General features: G+C 44.7%; 1 protein-coding gene across 4 annotated transcripts in view; it reads right to left on the bottom strand.

Annotated features, from left to right (window-relative positions):
- The window catches only part of CBFA2T2 (CBFA2/RUNX1 partner transcriptional co-repressor 2), a 462,052-nt gene that overhangs the window by 315,529 nt on the left and 125,121 nt on the right, over window positions 1-21,402 (bottom strand). The window contains exons 1-2 of one of the 4 annotated variants that reach the window (XM_069652142.1): window positions 13,215-13,605; window positions 6,410-6,466 (exon numbers count right to left, since the gene is read on the bottom strand). The gene's annotated coding sequence lies outside the window, so the exon portion shown is untranslated. Of the gene's footprint in view, window positions 1-6,409; window positions 6,467-6,578; window positions 6,687-13,214; window positions 13,606-21,402 lie in introns of those variants that run through there. The other 3 variants (XM_069652144.1, XM_069652143.1, XM_069652145.1) reach the window with 3 other exon arrangements.

Genomic DNA, 21,402 nt, shown 5'->3' with positions numbered 1-21,402 from the left:
GCAGCTACCACCATCAGTGTCCCCTCTTGCGAACTACTCTCAGCCAAAGTTCCCATTACCAACACCCAAACCCTTAACATCCATGTGATCTATCGCCCTCCAGGCCCACTAGGTACATTCGATGAGGATCTTAACACTATCCTATCGACTAACCTAAAAAACTCTACACAGGCGCTCACCTTGGGAGACTTCAATCTGGGCTTCAACGACCCCGAAGACCAAGCCGCCATCACCACACTGAACACCCTGACTGAATTAGGATTTACTCAAAGAAGCCTACAACCCAGCCATGACAAAGGGAGAATACTTGACTGGGTGGCTGACTATAATTGCTTAGCTAACATCACTGACATCTCTCCACTAACCTGGACCGACCACCACCTGGTATCATTCCTGGTCACCACCACCAGACCCCCTCCTATGCAGTCCAGCAGGGCCCCACCCACTCTCACGAGAAACAAAAAGAGCATCACGGCGGAGAGATTCATCCCCAACCTTCTCCCCACACTTAACTCACTACCTGACAACCTGAATCCTGAGAGCCTAGTTGAGGAATACAATAAAATTATGTCCACCTCCTTGGACTTAATCGCCCCTCTCAAACTCAGGTTAAGCAAGCCCAAAACACACTTGAACAACTGGTACACACCATTCCTCAAGAGCTTAAGACAGAAAAAAAGAAATTGTGAAATTATTTGGAAAAGAGACCCATCAGTAGCCAACAAAATCAAATTCACCAAACTAGCGGCCATGTATAAAAAAAGAAATCATCTTAGCCAAACGCACATCCTTTGACTCCCGGATCTCCCAAGCCAGTTCAAATATGAAGGAACTATTTTCTATTCTGAAAGAAGTGGAAACCCCTATAGCACCACCAGACAACTGCATTAAGGATAAGAACTGATGCACCAACATCCAAAATGCCTTAGCTAACAAAATCGCCACATTACAAAATAAAATATCTTGCAAAAAAGAATCTTTGAATAACCCTGCCCTGTCCAAGCTACCAGAGAAGCAGACCAGAAATGAACATACCCCATTCAATTTCACAAAAGTGACCATCCTCGAAGTCGAGAAAACCATCTTGTCACTGAAGCCATCGAACTGCCAGGGAGACCTATGCCCAGCTCAGCTTATAAAAGAAGCTGCCCGTGTCCTCTCCCCATTTATCACAAAGTTAATCAATGCCTCCTTCGCCACTGGGTCCATCCCAACTAATCTAAAACAAACCTGGGTTCTACCTTTACTAAAAAAACCTACTCTTGACCAAGCTACCCCCACTAATTAATTACAGACCCATAACAGTACCGTTCCTCCTGAAAATCCTGAACAAGGTAGCCTATGTTCAAATACAGAAGCACTTGGAAGAACACCACCTGTTAGAGCCAGACAATCAGGCTTCCGACCCCAACATGGGACTGAGACCGCTCTCATCGACCTTAAAACACAGATCGATCTGCTCAGAGACAATGGCCAAGTAGCGTTACTCCTCCTCCTTGACCTCTCTGCAGCTTTCGACCTGGTCGACCACTCGGTCCTTTGCACCCACCTACACTGCTGCCCATGTCTCCCCCGAGGCCATTACATGGATTAGATCCTTCCTCAATGGCAGAACCATGAGGGTTTTTTCGCCCATAGATGCTGCAGACCCTATACCCATCACCTGTGGCGTACCTCAGGGCTGCTGTGTCTCCCCTACACTGTATAACATATTCACCAAGCCCCTTTTCGATGATCTGGATCATCTCGGTATCACCTACACTAACTATGCAGATGATACTCAGATCCTCCTTCCGCTTTCTGGAGATCATGGAAAGGATTTGGCCTTGGTGAATAGGGTTTACATCATCATCCAGGCATGGATGGCCACCCACGGTCTATGCCTGAATGATGACACAACTGAACTCATCACCTTGGGTACCACGGCTAGCCTAAAGAAATTAAGCCCAGCTTACTCTTCCTTCATGATTGATGGCAACATCATCAGAGTGGGACATGAAGTCAAAACACTGGGCTTCTACTTGGATTCCAACCTCTCCTTTAATAGACAAGTGAACTCACTAGACTCCTCCAAGGCTTATACGTGCAAATCGATCCACACAGCCAAACCCTTTCTATCCGTCACCAGCTGCCTAACCTTGGCCAGAGCCCTCATACTATCCCGCCTAGACTACTGTAACGCACTATATATTGGATCCTCTAAAGCCATTACTAGCGGCCTTGGCCATCTCCAGAAGAGACCACATTACAGCATACAGCCAGCAGAACAACTGGACCCCTAATAAAGACAAAATCTCCCTTAAAACTGCCTCACTCACCCACAAGTCCCTTAATAACGCGTCCCCCCCCCCCCATCTACTTGACAGACAGATTTCACAGACGGACATCCTCGAGACCGACAAGGCTAGCATACAGAGACTGCCTCTCCGTCCCCAACTACAAACGCTCTACCATAGGAGGTAACAGCTTTCCAGTAAAAGCAGCGAAACTGTGGAACTCCCTACCACCCACTCTTAGAATGGATTTACCCTACCAAAACTTCCGCTCCAAGTTGGTGTCTTGGCTGAAGACAGCCACCAGCTAAACATACTGAGCCAGGACGCCTCTCCCTCCTTTCATCAGATTATGCAATTGTTAATTTATATATATGTATATACTGTGTGCTCTCCTACATTATTACTGCGTAGATGCCATGTATATATTTTACTGTGTGTAACCAAGCCTCGCAAATTCTTGTATCTGCTGTGCTCTGTTACCCTCGGGTATTCCGGCGCATTACAAATAATAATAAAAAAAAAAAAAACAATATGTGATCCCATCAATGGCAGCCCTGCTAGTCATAGCACAAAGATGGCAAACCAAAGACCACCCGAACAACAGGATAGGATATCAAAAGTGTGGAACTTTGTGTCCCTATAGTGGATGACATACTCCATACAGGGGAGACAAGCCAAATTCACCACGGAATGGGAAACTGTGCTGGATTTCCTACACAACGATTTCAGAGATGTGTACTGCCTCCACAGACTTTGTGCATTGGGGATAGAGTGAAGCATCCACAAAGGAAGACTGCCTGGGCAGGGGGGAGGCTGACGGGACATATTTAAGTTACTCCTTTGTTTAATTATGTGTTTTACTGTAACCGAAAACCAAATAAAAAGAAGTTTAAAAAAAATAAACACTGCACTGAACTCTGCTCCTAGGCTGAAAGTGTAGGCTCGCTGGTCAATAGTCGGTGCCAGGAGTTATGTCAGCCACCAAGGAATTGGCAAGGGTAGCCCCACAGGGTTCGGCCCTAGACAGACTGGCTGCCCCTCCAAATGCTCCACAGCTGTTAAGGTGCCAGGACTACTACTCTTCAAGAAGGACAGATAAGAAAGAGTGCCTCCAAGATCACATCACCAGCACTCTGCTGCAGCCCTCCACAGTTGCCTGTTCCTGGCAGCCAGTGGGTCCTTCTCCCTTATATGCGTAGTCAATGTCTCACTGCAGTAATGCAACAGTAACTGCCACGTGGTTGGTGCAGTTATCCAGTATTCAAAGTGACTGCGAGAGCCCCACGGCATGGACCAAAACCGCAGGGCCCACGGGCTGCAATCATAATCACGCCAGCCAGTGCCATCCAGGAAGGAGCGACATCCAAGTCACCGTCCGCACTGCTACTGCCGTGCCCCAATCAAGTATCGCTGTTCATCCTCCTGCTCCGACTCTAGAATAACTGCCAGGGCAGCAGTCCTCACTCAGGATCTCTGACGTCCCCTCTGCGCTGCTCCTCCACAGCCCTTCAAGGAGACCGTATAACCCCTGCGGGCAGCTCCTCCTCCACTTGGTGCGGACACCAGCGACGCAGATCCTCCGCTACACGGGGGCCTCATGGAGCCATCACACAGCGGCATGCAACACCAGAAGGCCACAGCTGGATTTAACTGGACGGGAAGCTGCCATTCTTTCTTCAAGCCCCCCAGCACATGCACACCAGCAACAGGAACACATACATTGAACGATACACTGTGTATGCCCAGGATTGAGCAGGATACCAGGGGCAATATCCCCAGGCGAAACGGGAGTCACAGCCATAATGGTCGGGCTCTCTAGCGCCACCTAACATTATACATTTTCAAAGGCCGAGGGGGGGGGGGGAATAGAACCATTTCCAAGCTCTATGTGAAACCTAGAAATGTCTGAAAAGTATCTTTCTAAACCAAGATTGGATTTTTCAATTTGTTTATTCCGTTTGCAAATGCGTATGAATCATATCCCTAAATAATCACGTGATAAGATTCAACCTGCTCAATATCAATTCCATCAGTAAGCAATGACATTTTGAAGGTTTTCTAATGTTAGTAGAAAACATTGATGTGGTTTTGTAATCAGCTGTCAATCTAAAACCAACCAGAGTTATGGACAATAAAACAGCATTATCTGCGAAAAGAAAAAGTGGAATTTCAATTACTGGGCATTAGTCAGAAATGAGAGCAATTTATAAATCACACCCTTTATAAATATAGAAAAACGTGTTGGTGCCGAAACGCACCTTGGAGGACCCCTTTTTGAACAGGATATTGCTTCCTTCTGGGAAATGTATTATTTTATTTTTATTAATTTTACCAAAATGTACATCATACAGGGTAACAACCAATATATATTTCCATTATCTCGTACAGTTCCAGGTTTATTTTTTTTTCCTCGACCCCCCCCCCCCCATCCCCTCCTAGGAAATGAATTTATGATGCTTATTTTCTTTGCTAAAAAGTGTATTAGGAGGTTTTCTTTGCTTACAGTGTAAATAACGTATGACATGCATAGATGTATTTACAACAAGGCCAAGTCCTAGGGCGGCAGAATGCCAGAGGAGCAGCATTTTAATGCAGTTTATTTTAATGTAAAGCCAACTCTGGCTGCTCCACAACACTAATTCTGAGCTGTTAGCAGTCGTTCCACTCTGACACCTAAAGTTAAACTTGTATACATGCTTGGTATTTACAAAAGCTTTGTTGTTAGGGTGACTTTTTTTTATATAAACAAGAGCAAACTTGTACCAAACCCAGTATGCTTTAGTGATTCAGTCATACAAATTCATATATAAGCTATGACAGATAAGCTTTTCGGTCCTTCTCATCTTCCCAAAATGCTCTTTGTTATGCAAAACAGGGCAAACGGCACCAATAAAACCAATGACACTTCACGTTATCTTTGGAGTTTTTTCTAATCAATACACACATACATGTGTTAATCACATTTATATTCAAATACACAACCTGCATTTTTTTAACCCGATGCAAAAATTGGTGTTATCCCCAGAAAAGTAACGGTTAAAATGATGCATCATTTTACAATATTAAACACATGCCTATGCTTAGGTGAAGCACAGAGTTCCCACAGGTGGCACTAAAATGATGTTCAGAAGCAAGCACTCATTTCCCTCACCCGCCCCACATTTCAGAGGTATGTGGCCCCCCAAAAGATACAAACATGAAATTGATCAGAGAGAAGTAAAAACGGTGAAGAGGAAATCTGAATGTGCATCAAGAAACCTGAAGAGTGAGAACAAAAACAGTGTGCCAAAGGTACACCACTTTCACAGTTTTACAGCTGTTTCCATGAAGATATCCATCCAGCCATTTTAACAGAAGCTGTTCAGTGCCAAAACAGGCAATGAAATCCCGGCTGGGTTTATTATGCTTCTTTGATGACATTCTGCTGCCTGTTCAGTACTACCAGGAGTACCAACTGCAAAGTATGTCACACAATGCATGATGTTTATAATCTTGACATTAATTATATTTTAAAATGGAAGGTAGGACTTTTACTGTGAAACAGTACTTCAAAAGACAGCTATATCCACAAAACTCAAAATGGTGCCATGTATTGTACAAACCAACCAACTCTACGGAGTCAACAAACATTTTTAATTACCTTAAACGCAAGCTGGTAAGAACCATAGCCTAAACCACACCCACAAAGATAATATTGTGCTAAACCACCAGATCTATTGATTAATTTTACTCTTGAAGTGTTGGGTATTTTGAACAATTGCACAGACAGCAATGATGTATATACTTTTTATTTTATTTGCATATGGTTAAAAACAGAACCCTTTGCAAAATAAAAAAATGAGCAAGCATGAATATAAATACTTCATTACAATACAGATAACATTCAATATACTAAAAACCTTTGACAGAAATCCAGTCTTCCAAACTAAGACAATATAAAAATATTTAATTCCGTAGAATACTACAAACATTTCATTCCAAGCAATACGAATTTCGAAATGTACATTTGTTTAAGACTAATCTATCCAAAGAGGGCTCACAACTATTTAGAATCGTTGTCCAAAATCATTCAGTATGAAACAAACATTTATCTGCGACAAAACGATTAAAAAGAGGCTCAGTGTAACGCTCACCTGTCAATCTGCGGGAACGCCAGAAGAACTCCCTGGAACTTCAGTGAATCACTATCCCTGTAGAAAGGATGACAAGAAAACAACCCTCCTTAATAATGTTCCTTCCCTATTCTGAAATAAGTCTCCAGTACTGAAAAAAGAATAATAACCAACAACAGGAAAAGCTCACCTAAGGTTCTTTTTTAGTGAGCCCTCCATCCTGCATTCATACAGGGGCGCATGTCCTGAAGAAACGGTGTAGTCTCGATGCAATAAGATTTCTTATATAAGAAGGCGACTAAGTGGTAAGGAGAAAATAATTCCTATTAAGTCCTAACCAATAGGAGTGTTAGCTGTGAAAGGTAGTACATAAAACTATGATGGTTCCTAAAAATAGAAAAAACTGTGCAAGCCTCAATACCTTCAAATTGGAGAGCAATAACAGAATTTCAGATGACACTCTGTTCCGTAGAAGTGGTGCAGCGCTGTTCGAAAGGGAACCAACTAAACAACTTCCAGCTGAGTGTAATGCGGAATGAGATGAATACCCTTTCCTGCACTATAGCGAGTCACAAGAAGTAAATGAATGTTGAAGCTAGCTACGCAGCTTGGCAATATTTACGGGCAGTGTGACGACAACCTGGCACAGCTAATGAGTTTCAAACATTGGAGCGCGGAACAATGCATATAAGCATAAACACAATATGCGAAAAGCACAGTAACTAATCCGTTGCTAAAAACACTCGCAACGAAATAACAACAAACACTGGTAACCCATGGGGAAGCCTTGAAAACAGGTACTTGCGTGTGTTTATGGAGTACTCTTCACGAAACTCTGACAGGAAAACTCCAGACAAGAAATAAGGACACGGCAACTAGGGGATAATAAATAAGGGAAACTACTGGCTGTGAGCAGAAGAGGATACTATAGGACAGGATGAATAAATTCTGACTGAAGATTGGGAGACAAGGGAAACTCTGACTGGAACTCTACGGAGACCGCGGTGAGCGTCCAAACTGCAAGGCAGTCAGCAACGCGAAGCGCGTGTCTCCTCAGGAAATGAGTACTTGTAACAGAGGTCGCAAAAGACTAGACCTACAGATTAGTTCCTGGTTGACACCACTAGGCGGCCATTTTGGAATACCAATTTCCCCATGCCTTACTATATGGATCTGAATGGAATACCTTCTCTCAAATGACAGAGCAATAATAAACTACGGAAACATGGGTTTAATCAAGGAACTCTTTGGGAAATCATGACACTCAGACAGAAAAGAACATTCAGTGACAAGATGACGAATTGTTTGTACATGCAGAGACAAAACCTGCAAATACACAGCAAGCGATGAATTCCCTGTCCAACACCAGTAACTTCTCTACTAGGCAATAAGGTCAGTTTCAAACATGATTCCTTGAAGGATGTTAAGATAAAAAAGGCATCTCATTAAAAGCTCTCACTTTGTACTTTAGACGGTAAAACAGATGATGATAGTTCATTGCTGAAGCTCTATTCTTGATCCAGTCCAATTCAAATATACTCTACTCTTGATGGAAAAGGCCATAAGCGTCTGAATTTCTAGATCGTATTCAGTCAGAAGCTTCAAGGACCCCTGCAACCATTCTATCAACACTTTGCATGTGTTACAAAATAACACTGATCATAATTCAAACAAACAATTATCCGGAGGCTGCAAAAGTGATCTCAGCAGTTGTATCATCTTCCAATCAGCACAAGCATGCATTGAGATCAAACCCATCTCGTGTCTAATAATTGCAATAGGGATCCCTTTTGGGAGAAAGAGGCCTTTTCCATAATATCGATTCTACCCTGTCACACTCGTTTGAAAATAGACTTGTTTCAGTCCCATAAAGCAGACGCAGAACTGATTTATGATGGTAAAACTTAATAACCGAAAATCTACCAAATTTCCCGTCAAAAGCCGATAACTCAGACATGTTTAATCTGGTTTTCTTTTTTAACATATCTAAATCACTTCAATTGGTTCTTTTTGTACTAATCTTGACACCCAAATATTTCACATTTTGAACAACTTCCAAACATTTGTGATCTATGAACCAATTATAATGTAATTATTTTTTGTGCATAATCATTAACATGATACATTAACGTTCAATTGTAGATCTAAAGATAAAAAATAAGTGTTGGTAGCCGTTAAGGCCCCTTGGAGGCTAATAGGGGTCGAATCACTACGAACCACTTAATTTGTTATAAAAGTTGCCTGCATTGTGCAGCTACGGGGAATGTTGCTTTCCACACATGAATGTTCAAGAGGTGTCTATGCCCAGGCAGAGTTTCCAATCTTTACTTGTGACTTTGCCTTTTTTGTAAAGGGGTTCCAGCACAGGGGATTGGAGGTACATCGGCTAGCAGAACTTGCGTTATTTCCATTTTGCCCCCTGCTGACACCAGAGTTGTAACTATGAGAATGGGGTGGAGTTCATTTTATTCAACATTTTTATAAAATGTGCCTGTACCACCTGCATATATTTCATATGTAAACTTTACAATTTGACAAGAACGGATGTAGAAATGTTGTTATGTTGCATTAAAATTACTGACCAATCTAGGTGCTCCTTATAGAGTGGCAGGAGGCAATTTTTGAGAGAAATCAGATTTTGATTCATTTCTAACGCGCACCAAGCAAGCAATTGTATTCGGGCGCAGATGTTCACTATATGTTATATATTTAGCTGTGGAGGCTTGGGGTACCATGGTTACTTAAGTTCATTTGAATAGGAATGTTTTTAATTCTTTTCTGAAAGTTGCCAGTGTAGCACATGAACGAATGCCAAAAGGCAGCCGATGCCACAGCTTGGGGCCGAACACGGAGAACCTCCTGTCTCTTTTAGAGGTGTATTTTGTCCAAGGGACACATAGCAGGAGTTTGTCTCCTGAACTGAGGTCTCTGGTAGGGTAATACAGGTGGATTCTCGTGTTCAGGTATCTGGGTGCAAGTTTGTGGTAACATTCATAGACCAGACACGCCACCTTGAATTTAATACGGTCCTCCACCATCAGCCAGTGGAATGCTTTCCGAGATGTGGAAACGTGGTCTCTTTTGCCCAGGTGGGCAGTTAACCTCAGACGCATTCTGGGCCTTTTGTAGTCTTGACATTTGTTTCATAGGAATCCCTGTCATGAGACTGTTACAATAGTCAAGATGAGCATTTACCAAGGCTCCCACCACCACTGGCTGATCTTGGGGTGTTAAAAAAGGAAGTACGTTCCTAAGCAGGCGCAGGGCATAATATACTGCTTTTATTTTTGCTTCCAACTTGTACTTCACTGGCCAAGTTTTCTTGCCGGATGTAACCAAGATTTTTTACTTTCCTAGAGAACGGGATGTTTTCACCTAAGATCTGTGGAGCTATGTGGGTTACTGCCTCTATTTTTGTTCTCTGATCTGAAAAGGATTACCTCCGTTTTGGCTGCATTGAGCTGTAACTGGTTGCAAGCCATCCATTTTTTGACATCTTGCATACACCGGTCTATCCTTTCAAATGCCTCCGGCAGATTATCTGTCTCCACATAGATCTGCGTATCGTCGGCATAAGAGTGGAAACGTAGACCGTGTTTCCTCAGGATGTCAAAGAGTGGTCGAATATATAGGTTGAAAATCAGAGATGAAAGCGCTGAGTCTTGGGGGACTCCACATCTCAGTTGTATTAACTCTGAGAGGAAGGCTCCCAGGGCCACCTGTTGAGATCTGTCTTGTAGGAAGGAATCAAACCAATCCACCACAACTTTAGCTGCCCTGCCTATACTTCAAATCTGTTGGAGTATAATTTTGTGGTTGAGTCGAATGCTGCCGACAAATCGAGCATCAACAATATTGTGTTGCTTCCTCTGTCCGCGGCTTCTGGTAGATCATCCTGGACTGCCAGTAAGGCAGTCTCTGTCCCATGATTCGGGCGAAAACCTGATTGGTGTTCCTCCAGGATGCCTCTATTGTCTACGAACTGCTGGAATTGGTTACAATTTTTTCAAGGATTTTAGTGGGCCAGCATAGATTAGCCACAGGACGGTAATTTTCTAGTATCATGGGGTCCAACTTGGGCTTTTTTAATAGCGGTTTTACCACCGCTCGCTTAAGTGAGCAAGGAACATAGCCCTCTGATAGGGATTTATTTACAAAAGTTGTTTAAAAAGAGGCGAGGTTGGCTGCTAAGCGAACGGTGGTACATGCTGGTAGAGGAAAAGCCAAGTCCTTAGTGGGTTTTAATTTAAGTATTAAAGCTTCTATATCTTCCTTCTCAATGGGTTGGAAGCGAACGTTCTCCTTGGTTTCCTGGCTTTCTACCGCTTCTCCCTCTCCTTCAGATTCTCCCCATTCTTCCACAGTTATCAATTCAGTGATGCTTTTCCGAATGTCAATGATTTTTTTTCTCAAAAAAATCATTTAACTTATTTGCCTGTTCCTTTAAGTCGGCAGTCGGTACTGCCATACATTCTGGGTTCCTGAACCTTGCCACTACATTAAACAGGGCTTTTGCCTGATTATCTGCTAGCTTAATTTCTTCTTGGAGGAAGTGTTTTTTGGCCACAAAAAGGGCATATTTATAATCTTTTATTCGGGCTCTCGCCTTCACTGCGTCTTCAACTATTTTAGCATTAAAACAAAAATTCCTTGTTCCAACTTCTCACTTGTTTTCAGACCCAACCGAAAGTTGAAAATTAGCTGTAACTATTATGTTGAGTGCACTCAACTGCATAACTCACTGCCTTCTCCAAATCTTGGGCAGCAGAGATCCGAAAACACTCTTTCAACTAACATGACATAGAAGATGACCGGCTTGAATAATAGAGAGGAAGCAACAACTTTCTAATCCCTGCAACCTTAAAAATGTCCTTATAACGTTATGGAGCCAAAATGGGGGAGTAAATGGGCGTAGTTTAGACAACGCGGACAGAGTTTGTTGAAGGGGCAGAATCTGATGAAGGTGCAGAATCTGGCAGAGATGGAGTAATGTGGGCGAGGGGGGGAATGATGCACTTATTTGGGCCTAAAACAGCAGAAAGTCTTAATACACCACGTGCTGTAATAGTGGATAGGGATTTTAATTGTGTTGATTACTTCAAGCAGATGCAAAAGGTGGGCCATTGGGCATTCTTTTGTGGCACGTGCAGAGAGGAGTTCCCTTAAGTTGTAAGGTGGCATGGTGTGTTTAAAGGGAACAAGAAGGGTTTGTCTCAGGGAGGCAATGAGCCACCCTGTTGCACGCTGGTAAAAAAAAAACTTACAAGAATGGCCACCAGTTCATACGTTTTAGTGATCCACCTATGAGGTGATGCAATTGCACTGCCAGGGAGGGGTTTACTCCTGCGGCAGATGCACAAGACCATAAGCGCCATAAATAGTCTGGCCGAGGTAATACCCAGTGGGGCATGGCAAGTGTCCAGGTCAAGTGAAGGCTAAATAGGACAACGGTGGAGTTCCAGTGGTCTGAACTATCGGTGGAGGGCATGACCATATACGATTCTTTTTTTGAGGAAATCCTGAGAGATGGATGTATATAAATATAGAGCGGCGATTACCTATCTGCAAAGATAAAGTGTGGGGGCAGTGAAGTTGCTGGAGGGCCCAGCCCCAAAGCATGACAAAGTAACTAGGCAATCCTAGCTGAGGCGTAATCATGCTGCAGATGGTAGCCGCAAGCATTACCCGTTGGCTGCAGGAACCAGGGCGGGCACTTCACCCTTCAGGACACAACTGCAGTGGCCTAGGCTTCGCCAAAGGTCTGAACCGGAAGTGGGGTGTACAACCAAAAGCAATTTATAAGTGATGGGTTCACCGGTTGGAAATCACAGCAATGGCAGAGGGCCACCCAAAGGTCTGAACCGGAAGTGACATGTTACACAGAAGCAATTTATAACCCAAGTGATGGGTTCACCTGTTAGAAAACAAGGGAATGGCAGAGGGCACCCACGGGTTCTGCTTAGAGCCTGGTTCACTAGGGGAGTATGCATTGCTGAATCGCCACCCAAGTTGACTCTTAATAAAGTGGCCAGTTTTCAGTCCACTATAAAAACGACGGTGTGTACGTTAAGTACGCTACACGACTCAAGCGGTCTTATTAGGGGCCAGCCGCTAAGTAACTGCACGCCCCATCTCACAGTGACCTACCTAATTTTCAGAGTAAAGTGCTACCAGTGCATTCAACAAAGAGAAATATTATGGATTCATCCAATGTTGGCAACACAGAACCAACCACACAACCACCCAGGCTAGCCAAATCTAACTCATACACGTCGCCCTGATGCACAAGCACTGTGGTCTCCCACTTCGTGGGGATAGGCGCACAAGGTTTGACTAGAAGAGAACGTTTCCGTTTCTGGTAATATTATATATTAATCCAAATTGTGGCAAATCTAATAACATGGAATATAACTAAGTAAATGGCGTTGAAAACGCTAAATAAATAGCGAAGATAATACGAATATCTAGCACACTGCATGGCGTGGAGGCGGAGCACAAAGGGGCTTACCCACATGGCGCCTTACTTTCTGACAACATTGTACTGAAAGTTGTGGGCGAGGGAATTACACTCTGGCAAATCACGGTGAGGCTTTGCAGAGCACAAGCTGCAGCCACGCGTGAAAGTGTCACAAACATTCAATACAAACTGCTCGTTGGCTTTACGGACATTGCATAATAGTTATGCACCGATCAGATCGCAACACACGCTGCATCCGTGGTTCGGACACAGTGCGAGGCTCGCTGTGAAGGCGTGGGGGGGGGGGGGGGGGGGGGAGGTCAAAAAGGCACAGATCCAACCAAGGGTTCCAATCAGTCAGGTACTCACATATAGCTCTTTGACAGTAGTAATCCTCCGATAAAAACCGCGGGCTGGTGGTGGTCTGTAATTTCGGTGTAGGGCGCCTCTCCCAGATCCTCAAAGACGGCGAAATCACAGCTCCTGGCATCAATGTCGGAAAAGGCGCTCCCGGGACCTCAGTGTTAGCGAAAAAGCATCTCCAGAGACTTCAGCCTCACAGCGTCGGAGCCTTGGAGGAGTTTTTAGGCGAATGGCGCCGAAAAACACTCAGCTCTGCCCGTTGGATCCTCCATGCTCGGTGAGAAGCCATTCACACGCCCCTGCTCCCTCACGTTTCACCCAATTCTGCCTGTTGGGCCCTCTCAGACCCCCTCCACACAGTTTCTCACTGCCAGCTGGGCCTCTTTCCCACGCCCCTCCCCTTCTATCCCTGCAGGAGCTCTTTCAAAACCCACCCCCCTCCGCTCCTCCTCTCTTGGACTGCCCCATCTTCGCCCGCCCCCTGAACGGCCGGTTGAAGGCAAGGGAAGTGTTCCTAGGCGGCTGCTAGGTGAGATGGGACTCCAGAGAGTTGCGAACACCCGCCCCTCCTGCTCTTCACAATTCAGTAGTATATTGCGTTATGGGCGTCTCATCCTATCGTGTTGCCTTGTTGCAGAGGCAGTAGTCAGTGGATACAGAGGTGACCTGCACCCCCTGCATGACACAAGATGCACGTTTTTCCATAGTATATGTCTTAATCATATTCATAAACATATGGGTATAATTAGCTACAGCTTCTCAGCGCCCCCCTGGTTTTGCGGTTATTTGGTTGGCACGGACAGGTATCTGTAGTATTACAGTTCTTCCTTAGTAATGGGCGGACCGGTGCGCATGCAGTATGCAACTCGAGCCCAAAAAACGCTTAAAGTACCTCACCACCGAAAACGCCTCTGAGCTTGGAAACATTGCCTTGAAAAACTAATGTCGTAATCCCATGCTTACATAATGAACGGATACTCTTTCAAACACTTTGCTCTGAATCCGTGTACTTGGGCAGTGTGTATGGATATATATAAATTACACGGCCACCGCAGTTATGATTAAGTTGCTGTTTCCATAGGAAGAGCACTTTTTGGGCGGCCTATAACTCCGCTCCCCCTGGACGGATCCTCTCCAAACTTTGCAAAAAAAAGTATATGGGCTACTCTGAATCTTTTTGCAAAGTTTGGTGATGTTTGGTCCAGGTGGGGAAAATTTATAGTCCCAAAACGTCTTTTTTTCCCATAGACGGAATGGTGGAAAAACTGCGCACGCCTACAGGCCAAACCGCTAGACGGATTTTCACCAAATTTGCGGCAGGGGCTTGGTCCCGAAAGCGTGCTTTTGTAAATTTGGTGACAATCCGTCCAATAGTTTCCTTTAAAACGACCAAAAAGTAGGTCTGAAAAAATTAGTGATATCTATGTCCGCTCCGTGGTCACACTTCCCTGTTCGCTCCACGGACAAGAAATCGATTGGCTAATCCGTAGTGTCATGTCCGCGGACATGTGGTGCTTTCACTGATTGGTTGTGGAACAGTGTGAAGTGCGTCAGATTTCTTCGCTGCCTCCGCCATCTTTTGTTCATGTTTTGGTGTACACGGACATCGCCGGTAACACATACAAAACAAGACACCAATGCACTTGTTATTCTTATGAAATACTGTTTCCGAAGGTGAGCTTTAATTAGGTTGGCATAGAATGTGGCAGCGCAAACTCAAAAAGTGGTGTTTTCTTGCCACCAAATTCATACGGTAAAGTGGAAGTTGGTGCTCAATGTACTGCGACCAATGCCTGCATCTGTGCTACAATGTTTTCATATTAATATTGAAGTCGGACTGGCGTCCTACGTTTTGAAATCTGAGGCCGCCACCTGCAGTGTTTGATGGAAACAGTGGTTCTGGAGGCATATGGTAGTAGCGGTTCTCATGATTGGATTCTCATATGTTGTTGCAAAGTGAGAATGTATTTGCCTTCTTAGTGAAGGCCAGTGATTTGCTCTTTTGGTTGCGAGCTCAGTACGCCCACGCATCCAAGTCAATCAATAAAGGCTATTGTTTTTTGACCTTGAGCGAAAGGGAAACTTCAAAAGCTATGCAAGGAATGAAAGCTTGGAAAAAAATACCATTTGATAAGGTTATGTTTTAAAAACGTTTGTAAGGAACATGAAATATCAGTTCACGAACATTCTTTGATGCAAACACATTGCTATCTGACTTTGCCAAAAACAATGGAGGCTGTCAAGATCATGTAAGTTCAATTTTGACAACTCTACACCGACCCCGTTTTAATTTTAAATTACCAAACACTAATTGTGACAATGTAACTGAAGTATTATCTTTTTGCGCAGTTGTAATTTTCCTCCAATAACAGAGAGTGCACATTGTCCGCGTTTGCAGGCTATGACTAGAGTCACCCTTGTTGACCGTTATTTCTTCTTCTTTGAAATGTTATGCTTGCCCACATAGCTTTGTGTATCAGTTTGCATGTTCTTTTGGTCTTGTGTAACATCAAGACATGTAATTTTTTCTTGCTTGTCCATTCATGTAGGCTTCATAACTGAATTACCATCTCACTGTGTAGTTGCCCTTTTTTTTAACCCTTACAGCGAGTGCTGATTCTCGTCGTTTGTAGGCTGTCACTATATGTACCCATGGTCAATGCTAATATTTCCTTAAAATGTCATGTTTGTCCACTTCCATTTGTGTACTACTTTCCACAATCTTTGTGTCTTTTTGGGAATTTTTTCCTAAAGGTTGGGTATTGACACAGATTTTCTCTTACATTTTTTGCCTACATCTTGCCGTACTGTGCGGGCCATGGTTTCCAGATGCTGAGTGACGGCTTCTTTGAAAGCCAGATGCAACTGCTCGTGACCGGCTGCCTGTTGGGCAGGCAGCAGGCGCGTTGCACAACCCGAAAGGCATCACCTGGTATTCGAATAGTCCATATTTTGTACCGTTTTCCATTTGTCGCCTTCTTTTACTCGTACCAGATGATAAGCCCCCCGGACATCTAACTTGGTGTATATGCAAGCGTCCTTCACTTGGTCAAGGAGTTCAGGGATCAAAGGCAGAGGGTAACGATTTTTAACAGTTATCTGGTTCAATGCGCGGTAATCGATACATGTTCTAAGGTCGCCTTATTTTTTTGGCACGAAGAACAAAGCCGAGGATGCCAGAGACTTTGACGGGCGAATGAAACCATTGGCTAGGTATTGGTCTAAATATTGTCTCAAATGCAGATTCTCTGGCTCAGTAAGGGCATAAATCCTGCTACAAGGGGGTTGTGCACCGGGCACCAGATCGATTTGGCAATCGTACGATCTGTGAGGATGTAAAGTGTTGGCCTGTTCCTTTATGGAAGACGTCCTGAAAGTCTTGGTATTCCGGAGGTAGTTGCATGGAGACAGAGGTTACTGATGCTAGACTGACCTTCAGATTTTCTGGGTAGCAGGTTCGTGCACACTCCGGAAAGGTTATTCTCTTCGCTCGCCAATCAATTCGAGGATTATGTGTCTCTAACCAAGGGATTCCGAGAATAACCTGAAACTGTGGAGCCTTGATTACATCAAACACAACTGCCTCCCGATGGCCGTCCGGACCTACAAGTGTCACCTCAGCTGTGGAATGTGTTACCGGTCCCGAGGCAATTTCGGTTCCATCAACTGTGGTGATGACATCTTTGCTGGTTTTAAGACGCAAGGGAAGGTTAATCCTGGAGACCAATTCACGATCCACGTAGTTTCCTATAGCCCCACTATCGATGTATGCCTTTATTGCATGCAACCGCTTAGGCTGTTCCGGATCTACGAGGACCATTGGCACAGTGAAATGCGAGGTCTGAGAGTTCGTTTTCAAGCTCGGCAAGCGGACCCCTAGGCTTGTCGGGCGGGGTCGTTTCCCGATACAGAGGTTTCATGGATTTTATCAGCGGCTCCTACCACCTTCCTGGGCGGCCTTGCCGGGCAATCTCGTAGAAAGTGTCCAGAGGATCCACAATAAAGACATAAGTGCATCTGGCGTCTTCTTTCACGTTCCTTTTGCGTTAAAGGTCCTTTAACTCCTCCGATTTGCATTGGCTCAAAGGCTTCAGCCCCCTTGAGGTTATTGTGGGTCTTGACTAACACCCGGGTCTCAAACTTGGACCGATCAGCTTTTCTGTTTTGCAGTCTGTGATCCAATTGGACAACTAAGTCTATATATTCTGAGCATTCTTGGGGCGGATTTACAACTTGGGCCAGGACATCTTTAAGTTCTCTGCGTAGACCTCGATAAAATAACGTGATTCTTTTATCTTCTGGCCACCCAGTTTCCACAATTAGTCTATTAAAGGTTGCAATGTAGGAAAGGAGGTCTTGATTGCCCTGTCGCAGAGATAGAAGTTCGTCATCTAGAGCATGCCCCTGGGAGTGACGAGCAAATAACCTTTCCATGCTTGCTTGAAATCCTTGAAAATCACAGAGAATCGGGTCATCTTGAGTTACCAGTGGAACTGACCAATCGGCAGCACTGCCGCTGAGATATGACAATACAAAGGCTACCTTGGTCTGGTCATTAGGGAAGGCCCCAGGTCTGCACAGGAAATGCAAACGACACTGATTCATGAATACGGCGAATCGTTTGGGGTCCCCAGCAAAGCGTTCGGGTGGGGCCAGCGGCATGTTTCCAGGTAGATTTATCTGCACCGGGTTACTGGAAAGCACAGGAGCGGGGTTCCCTCCGGAACCGGGTAAAGGGGTTTGTCCAGCTTGACCTTGCAAAAGCTGTCTAGCCAGGTCATCAGCTCTTTCCTTTGTTACAATCACTTCCCTCCTGAGAGCATTAGTTTCTTGACGAGCGGCGTGTACTTCGGCCCGTAATTCCCCCAGTAGTTGGGCCAACTGGTCAGTCTCAGAAGTTTCCATAGCGCCTGGGTGGGAATTTGTAGGAAGTCTTCGAGTTCTGTAACGCTCACCTGGCTCCCACGGAGGCGCTGGTCTGGTCTGGGTTGCTGTGGCCTCTTCAAACGTGATGCGCAGAATTCGGACCACCGATTGAACACGACCCCCAAATCTTGCTTGTCGGGCCCGTAGGATTATCCTTCTGCAGATGAGAAAGGGGATTAACTGTCTGCCGAATAGTGTGCTTGCTCCCCCGTTCCCCCCTTCGTTCTTCTCTGATTCCTCCAATACCCCCGGTTTAAGCTCACCTTATGGTTTGGAAGGATGAACTCTCCATCCTGCTTCTGGTGCAGTGGCGCGCGTTCGTCCAGTTACTTCACTGGTTTTCAGAATGGCGCTGGCACATTCACTTGACTTTTCTGAGTAATACGCCGTAAGTATGAAGATGCAAAAGTTCAAGTGAGCCTCCTTTTATGTTGTCTTTCCTGACCTTTATTTCAGGTGCAGAACAAAAGCGATGCATTGAGGGGTTAAATTGCCGGTGGTAAAATATGGTGAGTTAGTGATGAGGGCGACCCCTCTAAATGTCTTTATAATTCCCCAGTAATGTCTTTTGTCCTTTCCCCATAGGGGCCGGGGTGCGGTACCTGCCAAAGATGCGGCGCCGACCCGAGATGTGGAATGATTCACCAAGAAAAGCCGGTAAGTAAAATGGCTGAAAATGTCCTTTCCCCTTAGGGGCCGGGGTGCGGTACCTGCCAAAGATGCGGCACCGACCCGAGATGTGGAATGGTTCACCAAGAAAAGCCGGTAAGTAATATGGCTGAAAATTCGGCTTTCCTGTTTTGTTCCCTTGCTCACCTTTTGTCTCTTCTTCTCTCCCCTAGGTGCAGAGATGTGGCGACCGGTGCTGAGAGCCACAATGGAGCCGGGCGGCGTCTCGGGAACAGGTGAGTGAAGCACGGCGCTGCAGCGAGCAACGCGGTGCTTTTAAATGAAGTCTTCCTTCAGGAATGCTGGCGTGAAGATTCTGGATGCAGGTAAGAAGGTTGAATAAGTTCTTGGTTTTCACCTTTCTCTTCCCTTATTCCCTTACAGGTGTTCCAGGTTCGAGGCGGGCGTGGCTGGAGTCCAGGTGCAGGAGCAGACACGGAGAGCGTTCAGCTGCTGGGATGCAGAACAACGCAAAGCACGTGTGGCTGTCCGGGCGTGGCTTAAATAGCTTTGGAAGAAGTTCCAGGTGAGTATTCTTCCACAGCCCCACCCAAGTAACAAAATAGTTCCATCAGAAAAATAGTTCCTCCTAAGCCTCATTTGGCTTGGTTCTTCATGCAGCATGGTCTGCATCAGGTGAGTGTGCAGCATGGTCTGCTTCAGGTAAGTGCACCAAACACTTCCCCTTATGAGCCTGGCGCTTATGGCGCCAGGACTGATGTCCAATATGAGCCTGGCACCAACGGCGCCAGGACAGAGTCCAAAGAGCCCCTATAAAGGGCCGCTGGGCTTTTACCCGGGGGCGTGATGCCTGCTCCCGGGGGTGCTGGGTCTGGCCTGGTGCTCCGGGGGTAGGCATCATGACACCTGTCCTTTACAATGTTGTGGGATGACCGGCCAGGCCCCCTCTGTCCCTACGCTGAACTATTCATTAGGAGTAATTTAACATCATTTATGGTGGTGTAGGGCAACGGTCATGGCGCCGTCCGGTGCAAACAAAGCGGGTGCTTTAACAGAAACGCATACTTTGTGTGTGCGAAAATAACTGCGTGTGTCTCACCATGAACATTTTCAATGTCGCCCTTAGAACCATTGTTACAATTTAATTGAAACTGGGATTAGTCGGATGGTCTCTGACAGTTGTTTGTTAAATTAAACCACTCTACAAATTCTTAAATGTTAACGTTTTCTTTTAAAATCCAGTGTATCGTTTCAAAATGTAAGGTACCACGTTGTATGTCGCTGTATGTTTATGTACAGGTTCTGCATCTCGGCACGTACTTTTGCTTTTTGGAGGCTGTCATGGAAAGCGAAGAGGGGCAATATATGGAACAACCACCTTTCCTTTCGATGGAGGCCATCTTGAAAAAGGATTTTGTTTTGCAATCCGGCCCGCCGCAGGCAGGCCGGATTATAACCAGAAATCCTATTTTTCAGTAACACACGTTAATGCTTTGCACATCTATACTATTACTGACAAATCTTATTGCATCTATGTCCTTTACTGAGAAATATAAAGTACATGGAGTGTATGTTATTTTTTGATATATTTACACTGTGAAAGGTGGTTCTTAACGCAACATTTACTTTGTTAACGGATGGCTTTCTTTTTTGGTAGGACAGCTAATAAGGCCATTTGCGAACGGAAATGATGAAAGAGGCATCAAACAGTGATTATGGGGGGTGGGTGGACGGTGCAAAAATATTATGCGTTTGTTATTTCTAAGGTTGGGGCAGTGTTTGTCATGCTCCTTCATTACAGCAGTGCTGCTGTTTCTTGGGGAGGAGGGATGGACTTAGCTGTTTTTATTTTCAGATAACTAGAACTTTTGCTAAAACTATGTAATGTGTACTACATTGTTAATGGCTGACTACCAATACGTGTTGGCTCTGTGCAAGGCAAATGTTGCAGGTGGACATTCCTACATCAATATAAAATCTGTTTCCACACTGTCCACGAGGCAAACATCTTGCTGTTAAGTTTTTACGGATTCTGGGACACGTTACCGTGCTGTACACCAGCATATTGTCATGTGGTATTCTCCGCAAGGTGTGTAAATAAGTCAGAAGTTACTTTACATTATGGTTACGTGCCACTTCTATAAACCGATCATCTTTAGCAAAATAACTTTGCAAAAGGGACGGTATGGGTAAGTTGCTGTACTGAAAACCTGTGAAATTGAGTAAAATAAACTCAATGATGTCATCAATGACATTTGTGATGTCATCTTTGATGTCCTGGGTGTTAGTGTTAGTAATGCACAGTGGTGCGGCCAGTTATGGTTGCTTAGCCTACCATAACTGGCGAATTTCAAGGGTTTTTCGGTTTTACTTCGAACCATAATGTCACGTTTATAAAGTTTTTTTTGTGAATTTCACAGGTTTTTAGTAGCGCAACTTAACCATAATGTCTCCTTAACAATGTTTTTTTAGTGAATATATATATATATATTACACGGCCACAGTTAAGTTGCTGTTTCCATAGGAAGAGCACTTTTTGGGTGGCTTATAACTCCGCTCCCCAAGGACGAATCCTCACCAAACTTTGCAAAAAAAGTATATGGGCCACTCTGAATTCTTTTGCAAAGTTTGGTGATGT

The sequence above is a fragment of the Ambystoma mexicanum genome, chromosome 3p (assembly GCF_040938575.1).
Source record: "Ambystoma mexicanum isolate Mex_15411 chromosome 3p, UKY_AmexF1_1, whole genome shotgun sequence".
Classification (NCBI taxonomy): Eukaryota; Metazoa; Chordata; class Amphibia; order Caudata; family Ambystomatidae; genus Ambystoma; species Ambystoma mexicanum.
This window is presented reverse-complemented; position numbering and strand designations above follow the sequence as displayed.